The 11,854-nt window shown below is 46.8% G+C and overlaps 1 protein-coding gene across 3 annotated transcripts in view; it reads right to left on the reverse strand.

The window, feature by feature from the left end:
• Positions 1-10,729, reverse strand: part of Cldn14 (claudin 14) — an 87,788-nt gene extending 77,059 nt beyond the window's left edge. For all 3 annotated transcript variants that reach the window (XM_036204191.1, XM_036204193.1, XM_036204190.1), the window contains exon 1: positions 10,404-10,729. The gene's annotated coding sequence lies outside the window, so the exon portion shown is untranslated. The remainder of the gene's footprint in view (positions 1-10,403) is intronic.
• Positions 10,730-11,854: the final 1,125 nt, after the last annotated feature.

Consider the following 11,854-nt stretch of genomic DNA (forward strand, 5'->3'; position numbering starts at 1 on the left):
GGGTCCATTCACCTCAGATCCAGGGGCAACTCAGAGAAATTAGAGTGAAGTCGGCTCACCATTTAGCTTACAGAAGGGGTGGGGAGGAAACCAAAGCCATTCCATTTTCCTCCTCCTTTCCTTCATGTCACTCAAAGGACATTTGCCTATCATGGGGCAGCTCACGGTGAGATGAGAGAGATTTGGAAATCGGTCCTTGCCGCGTCTCAGGAGCTCACATGTGATGGAGACAGTCAAGTGCGTGAACATTGAAGAGGGACAGTAGAAACAGGGGTGTGGGGGTGGGGGAAAGTGTCCTTCCTGCCTAGGCAGCCAGCATGCAACACATCACTCAAAACCCCCCAAGAAGTGCTGTCTTACTCATCTGTGGGGCCCCTTAGCTTTTGATCTGAAGCCGTGCTGTTCTTGGGGTACTTCACCTAATGGCTGAGGAGGAGGGGGGTCTGTGACTCAGCAATGCCTCTCGCTGTGTGACGTCTCTGAAGGATGGAGCACAGATCCCGATGTAAGGCTTCTGTTTGGGCTTCCCTCGAGCCCTGGCATGTGATGGGTGGGGTGGGTTAGCACAGTGGTCACTAGGGTGCTTTTGTCTGATGGCTCTCCAAACTTAAAAATACAAAAATGAGTGACACCAACATCCGCTGTGCTCCATCTCCAGCCCTCTTTTCAGACACTCTCCCTATCACTTCTTTATTTCTGAATTTTATTTGGTACACACACACACACACACACACACACACACACACACACACACATGTCAGAGAACAACCTGTTGGAGCCCATTCTCTCTTTCTATCACTGGGTCTCAGGGACTGAACTCAGGTCATCAGGCTTGGTGGCAAACTTTACCCACTGAGCTGTCTTGCCCATCACTGTCATGTCTTTAAAATCTCAGGTACGCTGTGGCACTGTGCTGCTGCTGGACAGTCACCATTATGGTATTGCTGTCATTTATATCCAACAACCAATAATAATGGTGGGGCAGGTACTGAAGATCAAGTGTGCACTCCAGGATACACCAGGCAAGTCCTCTACCACTGAGCTACACCCCCAGCTCACAACAGCCAATAACTGCCTCCATTAACCAATTTGGCTGTTGCTTTTGTGATTGCTGATTTGAGTGGTTCTGGTTCTGCTCAACACGGCTTAGGGAGCAGCCTTGAGGGAGAGCGCTCCACCTACTTTGGGTCTGGCTCTGTTTCTTAGACTCCCAACACTATGACAAGCCAGGGCCCAGCATGTGCCCCCACAGACAGAGCTCTCTGTTCCCCACCATGACAACACATCCTCTGAGCCTTGAGACAAAAGAAACCCTAACCACCTTATCTGGCTTCACCAGGCATTGTGTCACAGTGGCCAGAGAAACAGTGGGGCAGCCATCACTTTGTCACTGTGAATAGAAGGATTGGCTGGGTTGAGGATCTTCCACAGAAGTCACAAGTATTCAAGGCTGGTTGGTGGAAGCCAGACAACACAGAGCCAAGATCCTGCCTCTTGATGACTTGACAAGGTGGAAAGATGACCTTTTAACAGACACCTTCCAAACTCAGACCTTAATCTTTATATCACTACAACTTGCTTTCCATGGCACCCTGTGACGATATATTGTGTACCCTAATAAACTTGTACCCTGATAAACTTGCATGAGGATGAGAGGGCAGAGCCAGCCACTAGACTAGACACAGAGGTCAGGCAGTGGTGGCACACACCCTTAATCCTATCACTTGGGAGGCAGAGATCTGTCTGGATCTCTCTGAGTTCAAGGCCACACTGGGCTACATGAGATTGATCCAGTATAGGAGAGAAAGAGAGCCAGGCAGTGGTGGCACACAGCTTTAATTCCAGTACTGGGAAGCACACATGCCTTTAATCCCAGGAAGTGATGGCTGGCCAGAGAAAGGTATATAAGTCATGAGGAGACAGAAACTCACTCTCTTTAGACTGAGAATTTCGCAGAGGTAAGAACTTGTAGCTGGCTTGCTCTGCTTCTCTGATCTTTCAGCTTTCACCCCAATATCTGGCTCAGGGTTTTCTATTATAAGACCTTTTAAGATTTGTATGCTATGATGTCCTCAATGCCAGTGAGGGCAGGCTTCTTAGGAAAAACAATTAGCCCCAGTTTAACTACAACTCAAGGTTTAGCCATCAGGGTGACCTTGAGAAGAAGGGGGGGGGCTGGAGAGGGCATTGCACACATACAGAAGAATGCCAGAAACTGGGCAATGATCACTAGTGAAGTGGCCAATGTGATGCGTGCCCAAGAGGGAACAAGCTTTCTCGTGGGTTTTTGATGCTCTCCTGAGACACATGGTGATGCTGTCCCCACATTACCACAGCGGTGCCCATAATTTACTTTGTATGTTCTTTGAATGTGTATGCACCTATATGGGCACATGTAATGTGGAGGTCAGAGGTCAACCTTTGGTGACTTGTGACTTCCTCCATCATTCCCTACACATTTTTTTTTTTTTTTTTTTTTTGGAGACAGGGTTTTTCTGTGTAGCTTTGGAGCCTGTCCTGAAACTTGCTCTGTAGACCAGGCTGTCCTTAGGCATGCACCACCACTGCCCAGGCCCCCCGACCAGTGAGCTTCCCCCTTGGCCTCTCCAGCACTGCTATCACAGACTCGGACTGCTGCAGCTGGGTTTTGCAGAGGTACTGGGGTCATCATCCTTTCAGGGCAGACACTTCACTGAACCATTTCTCCTGCCCTGTAATAGCAAAAATAGTAGACACAGCAGAAAAATAGGAACAGTTGTTAACTCTGGACATCTGGTGCATGGACGTTCATAGCTCGTTATTTCTTGTAGGCTTCTCTACAATACAAGATAACAATGGGAAGACTAGAAACAAGTAAATAAATACACATAAATAGAGCAAGAGCTTCTAAGATAGACGTCTATTTGTCCCACCACCACCATCCTAATGGTTCTATGTGGAACCTTAATTGTTTGTTTGTTTTTGAGTAGCAGCATTATTGGCACAGTTTAGAAACAGTTCACATTGGGGTGGTGGCGCTCAGTGAGCAGAACCCTGAATAGCCAAGTCCCCTCACACTACAGGGCAATGCCCTGTAGAAGCAGGTGTCATGGCAATAAAGAAGGCAGGCACCACGATTAACCCATCCACTCATCCTGCACGTCTTACAACACAGAGCCCGTGTGACTGTGCCAAGGCTTACTACCAGTTGATTCTGTACTGTTCTCTTTGTCTGAAACATGGCCAACAGTATTCGTAGGGGTGCAAATGCTGAGTCTCCCATGCCCATGTTCCTTTGACTTTCCCCCAAGGTGACTTTAGGTTCTCCCCCAGGGTGACGCCCCAGGAGTCTGGATCAGCCTTGGTTGGAAGGTTTCCAGGAGGCTGAAGAGGGAGCCATCGGTACGGGTGAACACCCACAGACAAAGGAGATGGTGGTTCTTGGAAGGAGATGCCCTTTAGATGTTACCTTCAGGTGCCCTGATTGATGGAGACAGGCCCTGCCAGATTCCGTTCTCCAGACTGGAGATTCCAGAAGAGGGCTTATACTAGGAGTGATATTTTCTTGGACTGTCACCAGGGATTATGAAGAACTTTCCTCACCCCTACGTGTCTAAGGTATGAAGGACAAAGGTCAATCTATAGAGAACTGACATGGTGAAAGACACAGAGATGCATCTCCCTGGGTAAAATCTGAAGACTCAGTGTCTCACAGCATCATCTCAGCCTGGTGCGCGCTCTCCCTAAAGTGAGACCAGCCAGCTTCGGCGGCCTCCAAAACATGGAAAGCTTTATTCTACACTGCCCTCTTTCGGTTCTGCGATGGGCGAAGATGGGGAAGACTTTTGGAGCCGATATTCTCCAGGCTTCTTATTCTACATGTTTACTGCTGGACTTGGGTTTATTTGTTTTGTTTTGGGGTCTCTGTGTAATTACAGGCCGGTTGCAATCTGAATCTGTGCAGGGGGCTTGTGTGGGTTGTGGTCACATGAATGGCATGCATTCCCCCAACAGGGAGCACCTCAGAGAGCATTAGCGCCCCCTCTTTTTTTCTCTTCTTTCTCTTCCCTCTGTTTTGTTTTGAAACAGTCTTACTATGTAGTCCAGGTTGGCCTTGAACTCATGATACAGCCCAAGCCAGCTTGAGACCTCTGAACTTCTCATCTCCACTTCTTGAGTGCCAGAGTGCAGCCTTCTGATTCAGGGTAATGTGGCCAGTGTGCATTTCACAATGGGTAACCCACCATATAGAATCCTGTTTCCCTAACCACCAGGTTCCACAGCTCTCAGCAGCTCTTGGGGAAGAAGAAATTAAAGAGGACTTGATTTTCTTAGCATCCATCACACTTAGCCATAGAAGCCAAGACATTAATCACCACAGTCAACCTGTTCTTTGGTAATAAATGGATGTAAGTGTTCTTGCTTATCAGGCTAAGAATTCTCAAGCCTGGCTACATTCCTCATTTCTATGTCTAGAGGGTGTAGGGAAATAGATTTGAGTTTTTTAAATCTTATTTTTATGTATATGGGTGTTTTGCCTGAATGTATCTCTGCATACCACTTGTGTGCCAATTGCCCATGGAAACCAGAGGACATGGGATGCCCTGGAATTGGAGTTACAGATGGTTGTGAGCTACCATGTGGGTGCTGGAACTTGAACCCAGGTCCTCTGGGAAATCAGCAAGTGGTCTTAATTGCTGAGCCATCTTTCCAGCCCTAAATTCATTTTTTTCAAACAAGTGTTTTTGGAAAACTGTGATCAAAATTGTGTCTGGAATTCTGACTAAAGTCTAGACTGTACAACTAACTAAATGTGACCTGGCTTAGCAAATGATTAATTTAAGCCTCAGCTTCCTCACCTATGAAATGAGTTTAGCATTCTGTGGGTGAGCTGAACAGACTGATGCACAGAAGTCACCAGGCTCTGGTGTAACAGGGTTGGGGGCGGACAGGGAGGGAACTACATAGAGTTCGGAGAATCACGCAAGTCTGGGCGCCAATCAGATGCCGAAGCCGGTGGTTTTGAGAGCAATTGAGTTGAATGACTTGTTCCATGAGCCTTTTCCTCTCCATACTTTACTCCATTGAAGCCACCCCAAAAACTACTCCCCGGGCCAGCAACAATCAAACCTTTAGACGGAAAGATATGTCGATCCTGTCACAATTAGAGCTCTTACTTTGTTTTGTCAGTTTATCTTAAGTTGTGCACCTGTATCAGGAAAACTACAGATCTACATCGCTAGCCTTACATGTGCTTATCCGGGTCACACTACAGAAAGCAAGCTATAACCATCCATGTGCATCAGTCACTTTCTGTCGCTGTGATAAAATGCCAGCACCGAAGACGACTAACTTACAGGAGGAAACGTTTATTGGGCTTATGGCTCCAGAGGCGTCAGAGTCCATCATGGCAGGCAGGCATGGCGAGAAGATTTAAAAAACAAACTATTTAAAATTTAAAAAACAAACAATACATTTGTTTTCTTTTGGGTTTTTCAAGACAAGAGTCTCACTGTGTAGCCCTGGCTGTCCTGGAACTCACTTTGTAGACCAGGTTGGCCTCAAACTCAGAGATCTGCCTGCCTCTGCCTCCTGAGTGCTGGGGTTAAAGGTGTGCACCACCATGCCTGGTTAAAAATCAATACTATTTTACAATAACATTACAAACTTCAAATAACCAGGAATAAATTTATTATTAATTAAATACATATAAGATACATCTGTCCCTGTTAGCTTTGTCAACTCAACATGGCCCAGAGTCATCTGAGAGGAAAACCTAGATTGAGGAATTTCTCAGATCTGATTGGACTGTGGGCATGTCTGTGGGACATTGTCTTGATTGATTGTTAACTGACTCAGGAGGGTCCCGCCCACTGTGAGCAGCACCATCCCTAGGCAGGTGGTCCTGGGATGCATAAGGCAGGTCAGCATGAATCCATGAGAAAGCCAGCAAGCTGGTGAGCATCATTCCTCCATGGTTTCTGCTTCAGGTTCCTGCTCTGACTTCCCTTAGTGATAAACCGTGATCTTTAAGTATAAAACAAAGATGCCATCCTCCCCCCCCTCCAAGTTGCTTTTGGGCAGTGTGTTTTATTACAACAGCAGAAAGACACTAGAATAATTTCTCTATTAAAAACTCTGAAGCATATCTGAGAAAAATTAACGAGGGATATACTATGTTCATTGACTGGAGGATGCAATGTTTTAAGATACTTATGTTTTATAAGCATATGTATTTGTTCTATAGAAACTGCATAAAAACCCCAGCAGATGTCTTGAAGAAAAATTAATAGTCTGACTCTAACATATGCATAGAGATACAAAAGATTTAAAATATTGCAGTAGTTACTTTGCTATTGCTGTGATAACATGCTGTGACCAAAGGCAACTTAGGGAAGGGCTTATTTGTTGTTCCTGAGGACTAAGAGTTCACCATGGCCTTGGAGGCATGACAGCCAGCAGCAGACATGGCAGTCAGAGCTGGAAGCTGAGCACTCAACATCCTCAATTATAAACATGAAACAGAGAAAGTGACCCAAGCAAGGCTTTAAACTCTCAAAGCCCACCTCTAGCGACCCACTTCGTCTAGTAAGGCTGTACTTCTTCCTGGACAGCACCAGCAACTGGGAACTGAGAATTCAAATACCAGAGTCTGTGGGGTCATCTCATTCAAACCACCACAAAGGTCTAAAATGATTTTGAAGAAAAAACACAAGCCCAGAAAACTTAAATAACTCACAGTATAATGGTACAATGGTCAAAATCAATTGATTAAATCAAGCTTAACAACAGACCAGCACACAGTGCCAGCTGGAATTTGTGCAAAGGTATCCAAGTCATTCATGGAGAAGGGAGAGTCTTTGTCATACGTGTTGCTGAAACTGAAAACACAATCATACAATGAAATACTCTGCTGCAATGAAGATGAACGGACTGTGGAAACATCTGACGAGGCAGACACACCTCAACTACAACATAGCAACCAACAGATGTCAAACTGGAAAGCACTGCAGATAGTTAATTCCATTCATAGAAAATCTAAACAAAGACAAAGGTGACTTAGAAACCAGAAGGGCCTGAGGAGAGAGACAGAGAGAGGCAGCCACTGGAGGGGGCAGAGGGAGCTTCCTGGTGTGATGGAATATGTACTGTGCTCTCAGTGGTGGTTGCCAAAGTGTCTGGAACTCTAAATTGGTTGAACTGTATGCCTGTGTATCTCAGTTGCAATAATTATACTCAAATAAAACCTTTACGAAATGAAAACTTACTAAGAGGAGGAATTACTGTATCTTTTCACGGCTCCCAGGGAACAGCTTGACTGGGGCATTGAGGGAATAAAGAACAGACGACACAGAACACAGCCATTCAGTGGCCTGGGATCTCAGCTGGGGAATGGCGTGTTTTACACACAGCTGCTTAAAACTTCTCTTTTGTCCATTTCTTTGTTTCTTTATCCTTATTCCTTTCTTCACATTTATTTCTCCCTTCCTCCGCATCCTCTTTTCTGTTGTTTTAACCTCGGCACAGTGGCTGGGTCTTAATCTACTGCTGTCTCAGCCAGCACTGGCGACTCTGCAGTGACCAGCCTGCTTCTCTAGCAGTGGCCTGGCTGCTCAGGCCCCAGCCTGGTGGGAATTCTGTTCCCTCAGGAACCAGCCCTATCACTGCTCCTACGATAGCTTTAATTAAATCTCTATCATTCTAATTATGAATAAGACTTAAGATTCAAAGGCTGGGGTGAAAACCTGCAAGCTCAGTGGGGCCGAGTAGCAACTAGCTAACCCTCTCCCTTTGCTGGTGTCCATGGAAGCTTCATACCTCCCCTTCACCAAAGCAGAACAACCTGGGCCACTCCAAACCCCACCCTACTACTTCCTGTGTCTCTCTGTCTCTCCTGGATGCCCTCTGATGCTCTGTGGTTACTGTCTGTCAACTAATTGCTAACTCAGCCTCCTGATCCAAGGTTAATTTTATTTAATTAATGCAAATGCAAACCCGGGGTTCACAGTGTGATCAAATATCCCCAACACTTTTCCATTACTCCTTTTGTCTGTATAAGGTACTTATTCCTGGAGCATTCCCTCATCTGACCTAGGAGAGTCCCCTACAGCCAACGTTTACACTCTGTCCTTGTTTGGGCACCATTGGCTGCATCTATACACAGCTTCTGGGCACTTAGATCTGATTAAGGGTGGAGAGGGAATAAAGAAAAGACAGACAGACAGACACAGACAGGGAAACCTTAGCCCCTAGAAGTCAGAGTGTTTATTTTATACAGGATTGAACAGAAAACAAGGAGTCAGGGTGTGGGATATACAGATGGCTCAAGGGGAAAGCCTGGGTTCACCTTGGTAGGAAGAGCCTCTCTAGTGGATCGGTGTTCAGGCCACAAACATCCAGGGACGGGAAGCTATGGAGACACGTTCTGCACACACTATCGTTCTGCACACATGGACCAGAGGGAAGGCTTTGCCCTTTCCCTGTGAGCCGCACCCTGAAGAGGCGGTTTTGCCCTCACTCCATGGGTCTCAGGCTCTGGTGTCCTTGACATGCCATGTCCATTTCAACAACACAGTCACTCAGGACTTCTCTCAGGGCTTGCTCCACACCCTGTAAGAAATGTCTGATCCCGTTTTTGCAATGTGAGTCCGTGTGTGTAACAGTGTGATTGCGTCATACAGCTTCTTGGATTATAGGCCCTCCTTGAAGTTCTTAGAACTCTGTTCCTGAAATTGTTTTGACTAACAAAAGCCCAATAAAACATTTTTTTGCTGTTTGTGATGGAACAGTTTTTTGTTTGTTTGTTTTTTGTTTTTAATATTAAGAAGCTATCTTGTCCTCCTAACCTGAGTGACAAAGTTTTGATTAAATCACCTGTTCATTTCTTCAGATCTACCAAGGACAGAGGCAGCAAAACTCTTTAAAACCGTTGACCCAGTTCCCAAGGCCTCACTTCCTCCTTTCACACCCCTCCCCCATGGCCCATCGGTTCTGGTAGAGGCAGGTTTTATTGTTTTTTTGTTTTTCAAGACAGGGTTTCTCTGTATAGTTTTGGTGCCTGTCCTGGATCTCATTCTGTAGATCAGGCTGGCCTCGAACTCACAGAGATGCACCTGCCTCTGCCTCCTGAGTGCTGGGATTAAAGGCGTGCACCACCACCGCCGGCTGAGGCAGTTTTAAGGAAATCAGGTTTAGAGAAAAAGAAGTCAAACTGGAAAGGGGGGGGGGATTTCTTTATCTCTCCCGAGGAATAAAGTAGGGCAACATCACTGGCTTATCTTCTTAAGTAATTTTACTCCCATGGAATTGAAGTTCCTACTGTTGCAACGACTCCAGATAATTATGGCGATGCCGCAGGTTGTAGCGTCTGCCCATGTGGCTGCAGGGATCCTGGTCTACTCTCTGCATCTTGCAGCCCTAGCTCACCCCTATGTTTAGCAGCATCTAGTTGGGATGACCTTCCTGTTATAACATATAACATAAGTGTGTCCTTTGCGGAGTGCCAGCTATGACTTTATGCAGCCTGTCTGTACCACCTAACCTCATCTCTCCATCAGCTCTGTGAGGCAAGGACTGACAGACTCATCTCCATTTACAGATAAGGGAAAATGGCAGAACTTGACACTAGGATTTGAATCCAGACGGTACGGCCTCCAGGATCCTTATTCTTGGCCATGCTCCTATGCAGTCTCAGGACACTTTCAGCCAAAGAAAACAAACAAAACAGTCAGTAGGTGAACCACTGGAGTCCTGTTTGTTAACAGAGATGGCCCTGGGTGGACAACCTTGCTCCAGAGAACCTAAGCAATGTTCATCCGCACAGATGTCTCAATCGAACTTCACATTGGCTTATGGGTTGAATTTATTACACCATTAACCATTGATGATAATGCTCTGGGTTTGTACCTGGTTTTACTTCCTGTCTGGAGAAAGGTGCTGCCTTGATGCTGGAGTACAAAGAAGTATTTCACCCTCTTTCCAGTGAGAGGACCCTCTGTGAAACTCCTTAGTGGAGAATATGGTGCAAGCCCCGGTGACCCTCAGTCCAAGTGCTCATCAGGTTTTCTATTTCCTTTGGGATCCAATCTGGCCAGTAACACACACGAACGCAAAGCCCGTGTAACCCTGAATAATTATTCAATCTCCATGTCCTCCGTGATCAAAGCCACACCATCCCTTGTCACCAACTCCATAAAGAAAGTCTGTCTATGTTCTGGCATTCCCTTGAGCTCAGCTGCATACACAAATTGCTCAAACAAGCCAGTGAATTAATCATTGACTCAACAGGACACGGAAGTTCCTCTTGCTTTCCTTCCCTCTCTCTTTCCTTCTTTACCTCTTTCTCCATCCCACTGCCTGTTCTACCTTCCATGATTGAGAGAGACTCAAACGCCAAAACAATATCAGACAGAGACATCACTCACAGTGTTGATGAGTCCCCCGCCAGGTCCAGTATTATATCCAAGCGCCTGTCCAGAGTTCCTCTTGAACATCTTCTGGGGCTGCTTGCCCAGGTGCCCCTGGCTCCTGCTTCTGCCTGGCGGGTTATATGCACCCCCCTGGGCAATTTCCCTTGCTCACCCTCCCCACCAATCAGATCCACCTGGCTTTCCACTGGGCCCTCTCCTTCCCGAGGCTGCTGGACACTCTGCTGGTGCCCAAGATGCTCTCAGGCTTCCCACAGCCCCAGCCTGAGGCACACCTAGTTTCAGCTATCAACGCTGCCCTTTCAGAACATGCCATTCTGACTCTGTCCACTTTAAAAGGGGCCAGTGTCTCTCTCAGGCCGGCTCACAGAGTCACTGTTCTCCAAACAAAAGGCCAACCAAATTCTGAGAGTCTTTCGCTGACGTCTCTGCAGCTCAAATGACCTGTTTTCTTAGGCTTCATTGTTGCCGTCACCGCTGGTGACTCTTGGTGTCCAAATTCAGAAGAAAGCTCAGATTGAGAGTGGCATTAAGAAAGAAGAAAATATCCAGAGAAAAATCAAGGAGGTGAGGAGGTTCCGGGGAGAAATACATATGGCGGAAGGGCCTGCATTGACAATCAGATTGGAGAGAGATAAGAGGTGACCAGAGAGCCAGCTCCACCCAGGCAGCAAGGAGAAATGTCTCCTTGGGCAAAGGGGGAAGCAGCAAGCTGTGGGGAAAAGACAGAGACTGGAAAATAAAGATTCACTTGTAAATATCTTTATTGTCAGGAGAAAGTGACAGGAACTGCCCCACTTCACTGCTCGGTACCCAGGTTACACCCAAAGCTCATTCGCTCCCACTGTTCAGCTGAAGGCTGGGTCCAGAAAGGGCTTCCCCAGCAGAAGACAAGGCTCGTGTTATTCCACAGTTGGCTTAAGGCTGTGCACACTCACCGAGGCTTGGTACCTGTTCTATTCACCATCCACGCTTGTCAACATAATGTACACCAAACACCTCAGTGTGAGACTCTGCCCTGAGCACGGGACAATGCGTGGCAGATTTGGAAGCAAAACCGTCCCACAGCCACAGAGGCTCACTGTCCCAGCTCTGTTCCTAGTCACCTGAACGGCCTTGGGTAGATTTCATATGTGCCCTGTTTGATCTTTAAAATGAGTTTAGAGAAACTGATGAGTTAGGGGCTGGAGAGGGCTCAGCGGGGAAAGCGCTCCCAACAAGCGTAAGGAAAAAGCTGAGCATGGCTGCATTTGTCCACCACCCAGGCGTTGTCTGGTGAAGAGCTTGCTGGGCAGCCAGCCTAGCCAAGACAGGTCAAGTGAGAGACCCCTGTCTCAAAAGTGCAGGCGGAGAACGGCTGAGGACAGCTGTCAACCTCCACAGATGACACACAGCTGGCACCGGCTAGCTCACATGTGTGCACATATACTAATAACGCCTCTCAGAGA

The sequence above is a fragment of the Onychomys torridus genome, chromosome 12, assembly GCF_903995425.1.
Source record: "Onychomys torridus chromosome 12, mOncTor1.1, whole genome shotgun sequence".
Classification (NCBI taxonomy): Eukaryota; Metazoa; Chordata; class Mammalia; order Rodentia; family Cricetidae; genus Onychomys; species Onychomys torridus.